Source organism: Elephantulus edwardii, unplaced genomic scaffold, assembly GCF_000299155.1.
Source record: "Elephantulus edwardii isolate Elephantulus edwardi_28Jun2011 unplaced genomic scaffold, EleEdw1.0 scaffold00238, whole genome shotgun sequence".
NCBI classification, from domain to species: domain Eukaryota; kingdom Metazoa; phylum Chordata; class Mammalia; order Macroscelidea; family Macroscelididae; genus Elephantulus; species Elephantulus edwardii.
In genome coordinates, this window is record NW_006399988.1 from 1,015,000 (window position 1) to 1,027,279 (window position 12,280).

General features: G+C 40.5%; 1 pseudogene; it reads left to right on the forward strand.

The window, feature by feature from the left end:
- Nucleotides 1-9,769, forward strand: part of LOC102847684 — a 22,556-nt pseudogene extending 12,787 nt beyond the window's left edge.
- Nucleotides 9,770-12,280: the final 2,511 nt, after the last annotated feature.

Consider the following 12,280-nt stretch of genomic DNA (forward strand, 5'->3'; position numbering starts at 1 on the left):
ACCCACTTACTTCCCAGCTCCACCCTCCACCAGGATAACCCTTCTCATCTACCAAGTCCCTTCAGAAAATAACAAACCCTTGGAAACTCTGACAAGCGTGCTCCTGGGCGGAAGGGAAGCTTGAAAGCGGCAGCCACCTCAGATAAGCAACGGACAGGCGTTTTTCAAAGGTACTGGAATTTCCGGCGGGAACAAACCCTTGGAAACTCTGACAAGCGTTCTCCTGGGCAGAAGGGAAGCTTGAAAGCGGCAGCCACCTCAGATAAGCAACGGACAGGCGTTTTTCAAAGGTACTGGGATTTCCGGCGGGCCTGAGGGCCGCAGGCCCTCGGGCCAGAAGGGGAAACATAATCTACACAGAAGTTCTACAGGACACGTCACCTTCCCCTGGAGACAGCACAACTAACCTTAAGAGACACTGGTCAAAAGAAAAATGTCAGCAGTCGACATTTTTGGAATCACAGAAGCCAAGAAAACTTAAGATACAAACTGTCAGAAAGCTTCTCTTTGTTACTGTAGAGAAATCCAACTGATTTTTGTACATTGATCTTGTATCCTGCTACTTTGCTGAATTGGTTGTCTATGTCCAGTAGTTTTCTTGCTGAGTCTTTAAGGCTTTGTAAATAGCCTATCATTTCATCTACATATAGAGATAATTTTACAATCTCTTTGCCAATTTGAATACCTCTTATTCTCTTAGCTCTTGCTAAGACTTCTAATATTGAATAGCAGTGGTGATAATGGGCATCATTGACTAGTTCCAGTTCTCAAGGGGAATGCCTTTAATCTCTCTCTGTTGAGAAGGATGTTGGCTCTTGGTTTTGTATATATACTTTTATTGTGTTGAGGAAATTCCCCTGTATTCCTATTTCATTGAATGTTTTAATCAGGAAGGGCTGTTGGATTTTGTCACAGGCCTTTTCTGCATCAGTTGGTAGATCATGTGGTTCCTCTTTGCTTTGTTAATGTGATTAATTACATTCATTGTTTTTCTTATGTTGAACTATCCTTGCATACCTGTTATGAATACCACTTGATCATGATGATTTATTTTTTATATATGGTTGGAATCTGTGTTCATGAGTGAGTCAGTCTATAGTTTTCTATTTTGGTAGTGTCTTTACTTCACTTTACCTGGTATCAGGGATATGTTTGCTTCATAGAATGAGTCTGGAACTATTCCATCGTTTTCTATTATATGAAATACTTTGAGTAGTATTGGTAACAGCTCTCTCTGAATGTTGGTAAAACTCACTAATATAATCATCTGGTCCAGGGCTTTTTTTTGTTGTTGGACGTTGTATTTCTTCCTGTTCAGTTTCTTCTTTTTAATGAGTCTGTTCAGGTGTTCTCCTCAGTCTGTGTCAGTTTGGATGAGTTGTGAGTTTCTATGTATTTGCCCAGTTCCTCTAGGTTTTCATATATGTTTGAGTATGGTTTTTCATAAATTTCTAATTACCTTTTTTTGTTTTGGTTCTGTTGTGATATCACCCCTTTCATCTCTTACTCAAATTTTTGTGTCTTATTTCTTTTCCCTTGTTAGCTTTGCTAGTGCTGATTTTACTGATCTTTTTGAAGAATTAACTCCTAGTCTTGTTGATAGTTTCAGTTGTTTTTCTGTTTTCCATTCTATTTCTTTCTGTCCTAATTTCCTTTCTTTTAGAGGTTGTTAGGTGTTCTTGCTACTCTTTTCCTGTTTGTTGGAGATGTTGAGTTAAATAATTTATATCATTCTTTCCCTTTTGACGTTATTTCCCTTATTGCTATTTATTGACTTCTAAGTTCTGCTTTGACTCTTTCCTTTAGGTTTTGGTAAGATGTTTTTGTTTTTCATTCTCATTTGTTTCAAGAAACTTTAATTTCCTTTTTTAAATTTTATTTGTTACCCAGTCATGTTAAAATAGTGTATTGTTTACTCTTCCAAGCATATGGGTTTTTTCCTTCTATATCCTCTTGTTATTGTTTTCTAAGTTTGTAACATTTTGTCAGAGAAAATATTTTTTTATTATTACGATTTTTTTGCCTTATTGAGACTTAACTTTGTGACCTAAAATATGATCCATTCTGGAGCTGTTCCATGCATGCTGGAGAAGAATGTATACTGAGCTTTTTGGAGTTTGTATTAGCATATATTATATATATCTGTGAGATTAAGTTGATTGATGTGCTGTTTAATTCTTCAGCATCTTTGTTGAATTTCTTTCTGGTAGTTCTATCTTTTCTTGAGAGTAGTGTCTTGGAGTCTCCTATAACTATCATGGTGTGTCTATTTCTTTTTTTATTTATATATATTTTATATCTTCCTTGTCCTTTCTGATGGTTTTTTTTGCTGAAATCTGTTTTATTGAAGATTAATATTGCTATTTTTGCTTTTTTCTGGTTGCCATTTCCTTGGTTTACTTTTCCCCACCCTTTTGTTTTTAGTCTGTCTTTATCTTCACTTTTCAAGTATGTCTCCTATAAACAACGTATTGATGAGTTGTTTGTGATTTTTTTGTTTTGTTTTGTTTTGTTTTGTTATCCAGTCTTCTCTTTTTCTATGAAGTTTGATAAATGGCAATAGTTATAGAAAGGCTTCAGGCCTTTTGTTCATAGGGTTGCTATGAGTCATGCTCACCTCAACAGCTATCAACAACAATCAATATTCTTCACTAGTACGTTTAAAACATTCATATTCTTGTGGCCTAGTGGCAAGAAGCTGAGCTGCAAATCTTGAAGGCACATACTTTGAATCCACTAGCTGCTCTGCAGAAGAAAGGTGGGCAGTCTTCTCATGTGCTGTTAACTGCCTCTGATAACCTGCTAGGGGGTCAGCTATGGGTCAGTTCCAACTCAATGGTATATAACAATGAGTTCTTTTTTGTGTTGTTGCTGGTCATCCTCCTTTCTGTGACATCTCTGTGAGGACTTTATTCAGTATTTTCTGCAGCATTAGTCTTGTTTTTTACAAACTCTATGGCTATGAAGTTCCCTGAGAAGGAAACTTACCTCTGTTGCATGGCTGCTGAGAATTTCACCCCTCCATAGTTCACCTGAAGGAGATCTCACTCTGCTTCTGTTCCTTTCTCTCTAGTCCCATAGCAGCAAAATTATCTGTGGTTATGGAGTCCGCTAGGAAGGGAACTTGCTCTCTGAGCTTATAACTCCTCTAACAGTAAGAGATTGCTCATTTTCTCCTTCAGAGCAAATGGTTTGTTTACTGGCAAAGCACCCTGTGGACTTTTGGTAATCTATGAGTAGTTCTCAAACCTGTACCACAGGGTGCTATTCATAGATTACCAAAAAGCCTGTCTTGTTAAGTCTGGGACCACTGGACCATCCTGTAGTAAACTGATGGCATGTACCTTTGACCAATTATATAGTTTGACTTATGTGTTAGCCACCTACCATTGCCAAAGTTTCAATTCTAAATTTTGTAACCATTAGTTCCTACTCCAACAATATAAGAATATATCCTTTTTTTTCCTGTCTGAAGGAATGAGTGACTGTTTTCACCCTGTTCCTCGACTTCCTTTGCTTTTGTTTAAACAGACTCTGCATTGTTGCTCCATGACAAAACATTTCATCAAAATTCAGAGCTTTTAGGGGCTGTGTGCTGCACTTAGATTTGAAGACACCTCTCCCAGGCACAATTTGAGCCAGAGATCAGTGGATTCCACAGAAACTGTAGCCAATCTTTGTGTGTATCATAGGAGAGGCTTAGTATGGTGACACAGTAGCCCTTGGGGGAGGAGACCACTCAGAATAACAGGACCATCCTGCAGTGAGTCTGCTCTGTGATAAAAGTAGAATACTGTGGCTCTGATCTGATTGATTCCCTCCTAGCCTGACATCATGCCATCCTGTTTGTCAGTTACATCACCCAGTTCTTTAGTTGAGCAAGCAGCTAACTTCTTGTTGTTATTGTCACTTGCAACTCATAGCAACCCTATGTACTACAGGCCTGAAACCTGCTCCATCCTGTGCCAACTTTCCAGTCTCTGACACACTTACCCTCATTACCCGAGTCACTGAATCAGTCCATCTCTTTGGTCTCCCTCTCTTTCTCGTCCCTCCACTCTTCCAAGCATGATGTCCCTCTCCAAGAACTGTTCCCTCCTTGCAACATGCCTAAAGTATGTCAGACGAAACCTCAGAATCCTCCAAGCATGATGTCCCTCTCCAAGGACTTTTCCCTCCTTGCAACATGCCTAAAGTATGTCAGACGAAGCCTCAGAATCCTTGCCTCCAAGGAGCAGCCTGGTTTCACCCTCTTTAGGACAAACCTGTTTGTTCTCCTGGCAATCTGTGGTATATTTTTCCTTTTGTGACTGAGATATTTCACTCAGCATAAGGTCTTCCAGGCTCACCCAAGTGTGTAGTATTTTTTTAGTTCATTATTTTTCAGTGCTGCATAATATTCCACTGTGTGAATGTACCACAATTCTTCTATCCATTTGTTGATGCATACTGCCACTGTTATAGGACTGTCAATGGGGAATTGGGGATGAATAAGAGAAGAGTGGGTAAATAATGAACATTGCATTGGAATGAATGAGGGGAAGAACTGTCAGAGAAGAATGATTAGATATAATATGTATGACAACAGTTTTAACAGGAGGTGCATTGCAAAATGGAATAGGGGAGAGGGGGAAGAAAATGTGCAACAATGAATGATTGAAAACCCAACCTGTATATAAATCTTCATTAAAATTTCAGTTTTAAAATGTAGACTATGTTAAGCCTACAAGTTTGTGTACTTGTTCTGATCAATCATAGACAACCTTCATTGTCCATGAATACTTTCTTTAAGGTGTTAACAAAGCACTAGTTTATGGATTTAATTTTCTCCTTTTGCCTTGTCCTGCTCCGACAAAAGTGATGACAGAGAGACAGGTTAAAGGTGAAAAACGAAAGAAGCACTAGAATGAAAATCTTTCCATAGACTAGAAAAGCAGCTTCAAAGTTTCAGTAGACCAGTTCTCTCAAGTGTCACTATGCTTTCAGCCTTGAAGACTAATTGTATTGGAGGACATGTATTCACCATGTCTTAGCATTCTCTCAGTCATTCATATTAATAGAAGTAACGTACCTCCCAAAGTGTATGTGGAAGAGAGGAGGTACTCTCCCCTGAATAATCAGATGATATGACTATATTGGTTTCTCTGATCCTAATGAGTTATAGCCCACATCCAACACCAGTGTAAAAACTAGCTGGACCAGAGAAAGAAGTGTGTAAACAGCTGAAAATTGCTTAGTAAGCTCCACCTCCTCTTCAAGTTCTCTTGGATTTTTAGAGAAATCTGAACATATAGGGGTTGTTTTGTTTTGTTTTGTTTTGTTTTGTTTTGTTTTAAGAAATAGGAGTCCATCTACAACCAGGAGAGGATAAAGTAGATGAATGGAACCTTCTAAGAATCAAATCTCTATGCACATCCAAAAACTTCTCCAACAGTGTAAAAAGGGAAGTCACAGTTTGGGAAAAAATATTTGTAATGACATGTCAGACAAGGGACTTATATCTAGAATTTATAAAATATTCAAGCACCACAACAAGATATAGGTAAATAACCCAATTTAAAAATGGGCACAGAATATGAACAGACACTTCACCAAAGAAAACATTCAGATGGCCAACAAACACATGAAGAAATGTTCAAAAGCCCTAGGTCAAAAAGAGATTCAAATCAAAACAACTATGAGATATCATCTCACCCCAGTCTGAACAGCAAAATTTAGCAGAACAGCAAACATCAAATGCTGGCGAGGTTGTGGAGAAACTGGAACTCTTATTCACTTTTGGTGGGAGTGTAAAATGATGCAACCACTACGGAAGGATGTATGGCGTTTTCTGAAAAAGTTGCAAATAGAGATACCATTTGACCCAGCAATTAAATTCCCAACTACTCGGAATTTACCCTAAAGAAGGCATAACTCCCACCTAAGCAGATATATGCACACCCATGGTTATTACGGCTTTGTTCACAATAGCAAAAAGCTGGAAACAACCCAAGTGCCCATCAACAAATGAATGGCTAGAGAAGCTTTGGTACTCACAAAATGGAATACTATGCAGCATTGAAAAACAAGGAACTCATAAAAAAAAAGACAGAAAAACAAGGAACTCATGAAATATGCACAATGGATGACCCTGGAGGACATTATGCTGAGTGAAATATCTCAGTCACAAAAGGACAAATATTGCATAGAGCCACTGTTGTAAAATGGGACTGATAACAGGTTTGAGGGAAGACAGAAAACGAGGGGAGGAATGATGTATATTGCATTGAAACAGATGAGGGAGATAACTGTTTAAAAGGGATTTATGAATGGATATTCTTGTCATTACAGAAGTCCGGAGGGAAGGCTGCATAATGGAGTGGACTTGGGGGGTGGGACTGCATAACAATGAAAGAATTTTTTCCTTTCTTTTCAAGGAGAAGAGTGAATTGGGGGGAAGGGGATGGTAGGGAGAAAAATGCAACAATGAATGACTAGAAACCCTAAGTCTCTGTAAACTTTAATCAAAATTAATTTTAAAAAAAGAAAAAAGTAAATTGGAGTCAAGATACACATAAGAACTGGTGAATATGATCATGAAGACATGGGGCAAAAGAGCCACAAAGACCTATTAAGATTACTAACCTTTGTCTCCTTCCCCTTGCTTGAGAGCTAACAACTCTGCAGATTGAGGGCCTTGGGAAGTGATAGTATAGATTGATTAGACTTGCTGGTTCTTTCCACCACACCAGTATACAGTGTACTTATCACCTCAGCCAACCAACCAACAATACGGAGACTCTAGCACAGACAGGCCAGAAACTGATAAATTCTATGACCTAAGATTACAGCACTGAGTTACTGACCTCAGGAACTCTCCTCATGTTTCTCAGAGCTGCAACAGGGACCCTATGCCTGTCCTTCTGTGAGGAGCACATACAAGATGGAAAGGAAAGAACTTCTGCTGTCCCATCACAACACTCAAGCTTTCTTCACTGCCTGTCCCCTCCCAAGACCTCTCAAGAAAAAGCACTATATTCACATGGCCATATGATTTTACAAAGTCAGATATTTAAGATAAGTTTCTTTGCATCCCTTCTCCCTCCCTTCAAGCCCATTAAGATGAACTTGAGTTTGAAATTAGTTTAACTTGGATTATTGTCATTATCTTAGGAAGAAATAACATCCAAGAATTCCACTACTATTCTATGGCCACCCCCTCAGCTTTGGATGTAGAGGTGCAGACTGAGAGGTCATGTAGTGACAGAATTTTTTCTTGATTTATACAATGCCAGATGTACTAGAAAGGACAGAAGCAACAGAGATATGTGAGGAAGACCTCACAGAATCTAGGTCTAGATCCAAGTATATGAAAGGCAAGGGCCAAGGGCAGAGAAGTAACTGGACAAACCCCTCCAGAAGTGGGGGAATAAAGGATACCCATCTCCTATATCTAGAATGCATTCAAACAGGCATTTTCAGAGATTTTGACAACAGTTTTACAATTTGGCATTATCATTAATGGGTTATGAAGACAAAAGAAATTATCCTAAACTTTAAGAATAAAGTTATTGATAAAGCATGTTGGAGAAAAGAATAAATTCTGTTTCATTTCTGTGTGTGGAAAAAAGATACAAAGTCACTATCCTAAAAAGAGGAGAATAGAGACAAAGTATTTAAGCAGAGAAATTTTGCTGTTAGTAGGTGCTGTCCAGTCCTCCACAATTCATAGAAACCCTATTAACAGATCATAACCTTGCCCTAAACTGCATTAACCATGGCAAAAATAGGTTCAAAGGACTGAACACTAATGATTGAAGACCAGATGAGTTGGGGAATGACCAAGGAAATCACTCATGAAGAGATTAAAAATTCACTAAAGACAAAAGTGAAAGGAAAGACCAAAAATGGGTGTCAGAAGAGACTCTGAGGGGAGCTCTGCTGGCCTAGTGGCAAGGAGCTGCAACTGCAATCCCAGAGGCGCATGGTTCGAATCCACCAGATGCTCTGCCGGGGAAGGAGGGGCAATCTCCTCCTGTACCAGTCAGATCTGATTTGACGGTACACTCCACAAAAATAATAAAATAAAATTTTTTAAAAAAAAAGAAGAGACTCTGAAAGTTGAACTAGAATGCTGAGGAGCCAAAACAAAGGGAAGAAATGACAAAATAGAGCAGAAGATTTCAAAGTACAGCTCGAGAGTACAGAGTACTATAACCAAGTAGACAACTCTAGTCAGAAATTAAAAGGGAAAAACTTCCTTCCCCATCTCTCAAACGAAGAGAACTGAAAAATAAATTGAAGCCTCCAGTTGTTATACATGTGATGAGCAAAATCTTGAATGATTCAAGAAGCATCAAAAGAAGATGGAAAGGTTTTCACTCCAGATTCTCCACATTGGACCCAAACTGAGAAGCCCAGAGCTGCCATGGGGGGTTGGGGCTGGGGCACCCGGGGAAGCCACCATCTCCCTTCCAGACCTAGGCAATGAGAGAGGCAATGTCAATAGCTGCAGGAGTCGGAGTCTCTGAAGTCTGAGCCCGTCCAGCCCCCAAGCCCAGCTCACTGGTCCTCTCGCCCAACCAGCAGGGGATTGTTAGATAGGAAATGACTCCATCATCACTCAGGCGTGGAAGAGGGAAGATTCCCTGGTGATCTCCAAGCAAGGCCTGATTTCCAAGTTCTCTCCCAAGAAACCTCATGGGTGTAACATCTTCAAGGCCCCTTTCTGCTGTTTTTGTGCCCAGCAAGTTGGCCAGTCCAGCTCCTGTACTGAGCTCACTATGTACAAGGAAGAAACCAACACCATTGCTAGGTCAGATCTACTCCAATATCTCTAGTACCAGTTTTACCAGATCCCAGGGACCTGGTTGCTTCCAGAGGTGACAGAGGAAGATTAAGTAACGATATGCATGGTCATTTGCTTAGATGAAAACCTTGTGCATAGCTCCTTTAAGCCAATCAGCAGTGCTGACTTCAGAGTGCCTGTAAAAATTGAGAGGACCACTCACCAGCTCCATTCCCTGAAAAGATTATACAGCCAATTATGGTAATTATCAAACAAAATTATTAGTATCACATGTAAGCAAAATACTGATGATGAACATTACTTTTAAAAAGGCTAGAACAGTACATAGAAAACAGCCAGACATTCTAGCTGCATTTAGAAAAGGTCATGGCACCAGGGACATCATTGCTGATGTAAGATGGATGCTCTCCGTCATGTGGTTCCTTAGAAACTCCACTAGAAGTCTCTGCTCACTCTGTGAGGAGTTAGGCTTGGCGGAGCACAATCACCCCCTACCCCAAGAACGCTGTCTTCACTTGCAAGGAAAGGTGAACTAATAAACTTTTTTTACATAAATATGGATCTCAAAAGGCTCAGAAATAAATATGGCTCGAAAAGCCTTATGTTGTATGAATTCCTGAGACAAATGGAGGAGCTCTTTGTGTCCCCTTCACTGCCAGCCTGGCCAAAACCATGTCAACCCAGTGACTGATCTTCTGGACCATGTGGGGTGTTCCAGGCTGCCTCTTCCATGAGTCCTGTGTGTTCCACCAGGGCTGTTTAGTCAAGGACTTCAGCTGTCTTGGAAGGGACCGGAGGAAAACCCTCGTCCTGGACAACTCACCTGCTTTTTACATCTCCCACTCAAAGAATGAAGTGTGTCTGCAGTCTTGGATTGATGACATATAAGATACTGAGTTGCTAAACCTGATTCTAATCTTTGAGGAGCTGAGTGGAGCAGAGGACATGTACACCAGCCTTGGGCAGCTGTGGGCCCCTTAACCTTCCCTGCTTCCCAACAATGGCCATCCCAATAGGGAACTTTGCTACATTGTGCCTTTATGATCAGCCAGAGTGAAAGCTGCAGCCCCTGGTCAGATGGGGTCTGGAACAAAAGAAAGAGAGGACGAGAATTACCTTGAACTGCAGTCATGGGATATACAGTACTTAAAGTTGTGGGAGAAGTGGAAAGATCACAACTGCCCAAGTTAGTCTCCTCTCAGCCACTAAATTTTATAAGGGTGAAGACTCTTAAGGCTGTGTTGCGAAACCTATGGCTTTTCCTCAGTGTTGTAAGATTTATGCCAAGGAGAAAGGAAGGGTCACAGGCTCCATTTGAGCACCCCAGACACGTGCCTTTCTGAAATCTTCCTCCAGCCAGCTGCTGCAGACAGACACTTCTGGGCAGATGAGAACTTGTTTCCAGATCCAGTACCCCAGTTGCCATGGAATCCTGTAGCCCAAGAGCTGCATTTGTGCTGTGGTCAAGTGCCTCACTTGGGCCCCTCCTGTTTCTCTTCAATGGCTGGACTAGGCCTGCATTCCTCACCGCTTAATCATAGTCTTGAACTTGTGGGGAAGGGGATCTTATCCCTGCCTTGAAAGAGGACACATAATTGATTTCCATTCTTTTGACTCTAAAAAAAAATTAAAAAGAAGTTGAAAGGAATACACAGAGCCACTAAATACTAAAAAGTATTGACAGACACAGAGCCAGTTCAGAAAGTAGTGTATGATCAGAAACTACTGGTCATAACGGAAGAAATTCAAGCGACACAGAACCCTGGCAAAAAATAAGGCCCATTAATGATTGAAAACCAATGACACGTTTAAAAAAGAAAAAAAAAAAAAGATGCAGCCCTGAATGTGTTCACCAGGCAGTGCCAAGAAATCTAGAAGACAGCTACCTTCCCAACTGACTGGAAGAGATCCATATTTATTCCCATTCCCTAAAAAGACTATACAGCTAACTGTGGAAATTATCAAACAAAATTATTATTATCACATGTAAGCAAAAATGATGGACATTATTTTTAAAAGGACTAGAACAGTACATAGATGTTCTAGCTGCATTTAGAAAAGGTCGTAGCACCAGAGATACCATTGCTGATGTTAGATGAATCTTAGCAGAAAGCAGAGGATACCAGAATGATGTCCAACTATATTAACTATACAAAGGCATTTCATAACAAATTATGGCTAAAGAATGGAAATCACAGAAGAGTTAATTGTGTTCATGGGAATTTGTGTTCATACCCAGACCAAGAGAGTGTTATGAGAGCACAACAGGGGAACACTGCACAGTTTAAAATCAAGAGAGGTTGTGCCAGGGCTGTATTGTTTCTCCATACCTATTCAGTCTGTATGCTGAACAAATCATTTGAGAAGCAAGACTTCATGAATAATGTGCATTAGAAAAAGATTGATCAACAACCTGTTGATGCAACTCTGCTCATTGAAAATGAAAAAGTCTTGAATCCCTTGCTATAAAAGATCAAAGACTACAGCCTTCAATGTGGATTACATTTCAATAATTAAAAAAAATATATATTTGTGCTCTTGGTGCCTCTGCCACCTCTGCACATCTCCTTGTCATGGCTGGTGGACCACTGACGCTCTCTTCAGGGCCACAGAGCTGGGGAAGGGGCGCATAATGTCTCGGGTCCCCAAGACTCTGTTGCACGTGACGCTTGCACTGACCTCACCACTGCCATTGCCCAGCTTAGTGTCAAGGGTAATTCGTCTCCTGACATTACTTACGGATGGAAATAGGCTTTTTTTTGCATTGTTGATGTTGTTGTTATGTGTCATCAAGTTGCCTGCGACTCGTAGTGACCATATGTACAACAGACCTAAACTCTTCTCCATCCTGTGCCATTGTCACCATCTCCGACACACCTACCCCAATTACTCCAGTCACTGAGTGGAGTCAGTATATCTCCTATAGGGTTGTTCTCTCATGCATTGTCCCTCCACCCTCCCAAGCATGACATCCTTTTCCAAGGGTCAGTCCCTTCTTGCAACATGTCCAAAGTATGTCAGATGAAGCTTCAGAATCCTTGCCTCCAAGGAGCAGCCTGGTTTAACCCTCTCTTGGATGAAAGTGTTGATTTTCTTAGCAGTCCATGGTATATTCAATACTCTTCTCCAGCACCACAGCTCAAAGGCATCAATTCTCCTTCATCCCTAGTCATCGTCCAACTCTCTGATGCATAACAAGTGATAGCAAAGACCATGACCTGTATCAAATGCCCCTTAGTCTCCGAGAGACACCATTGCTCTTCAGTACTTTGGAAGGGCCCCTAACAGCAAACTTTTATTTCATTTCCTGGCTGCTGGTGCCAAGAGTGTTGACTGTGGAGCCAAGCAAACTAAAGCTGTGAACAATCTCAATCTCTTCACCAACCATCCTGATGCTGCCAATTGGTCCAGTGGTGAGACTCATTGAGCCTTGACTGGGGTGAGATGATATCTCATAGTTGTTTTAATTTGCATCTCTCTTAGAGCTAGGGA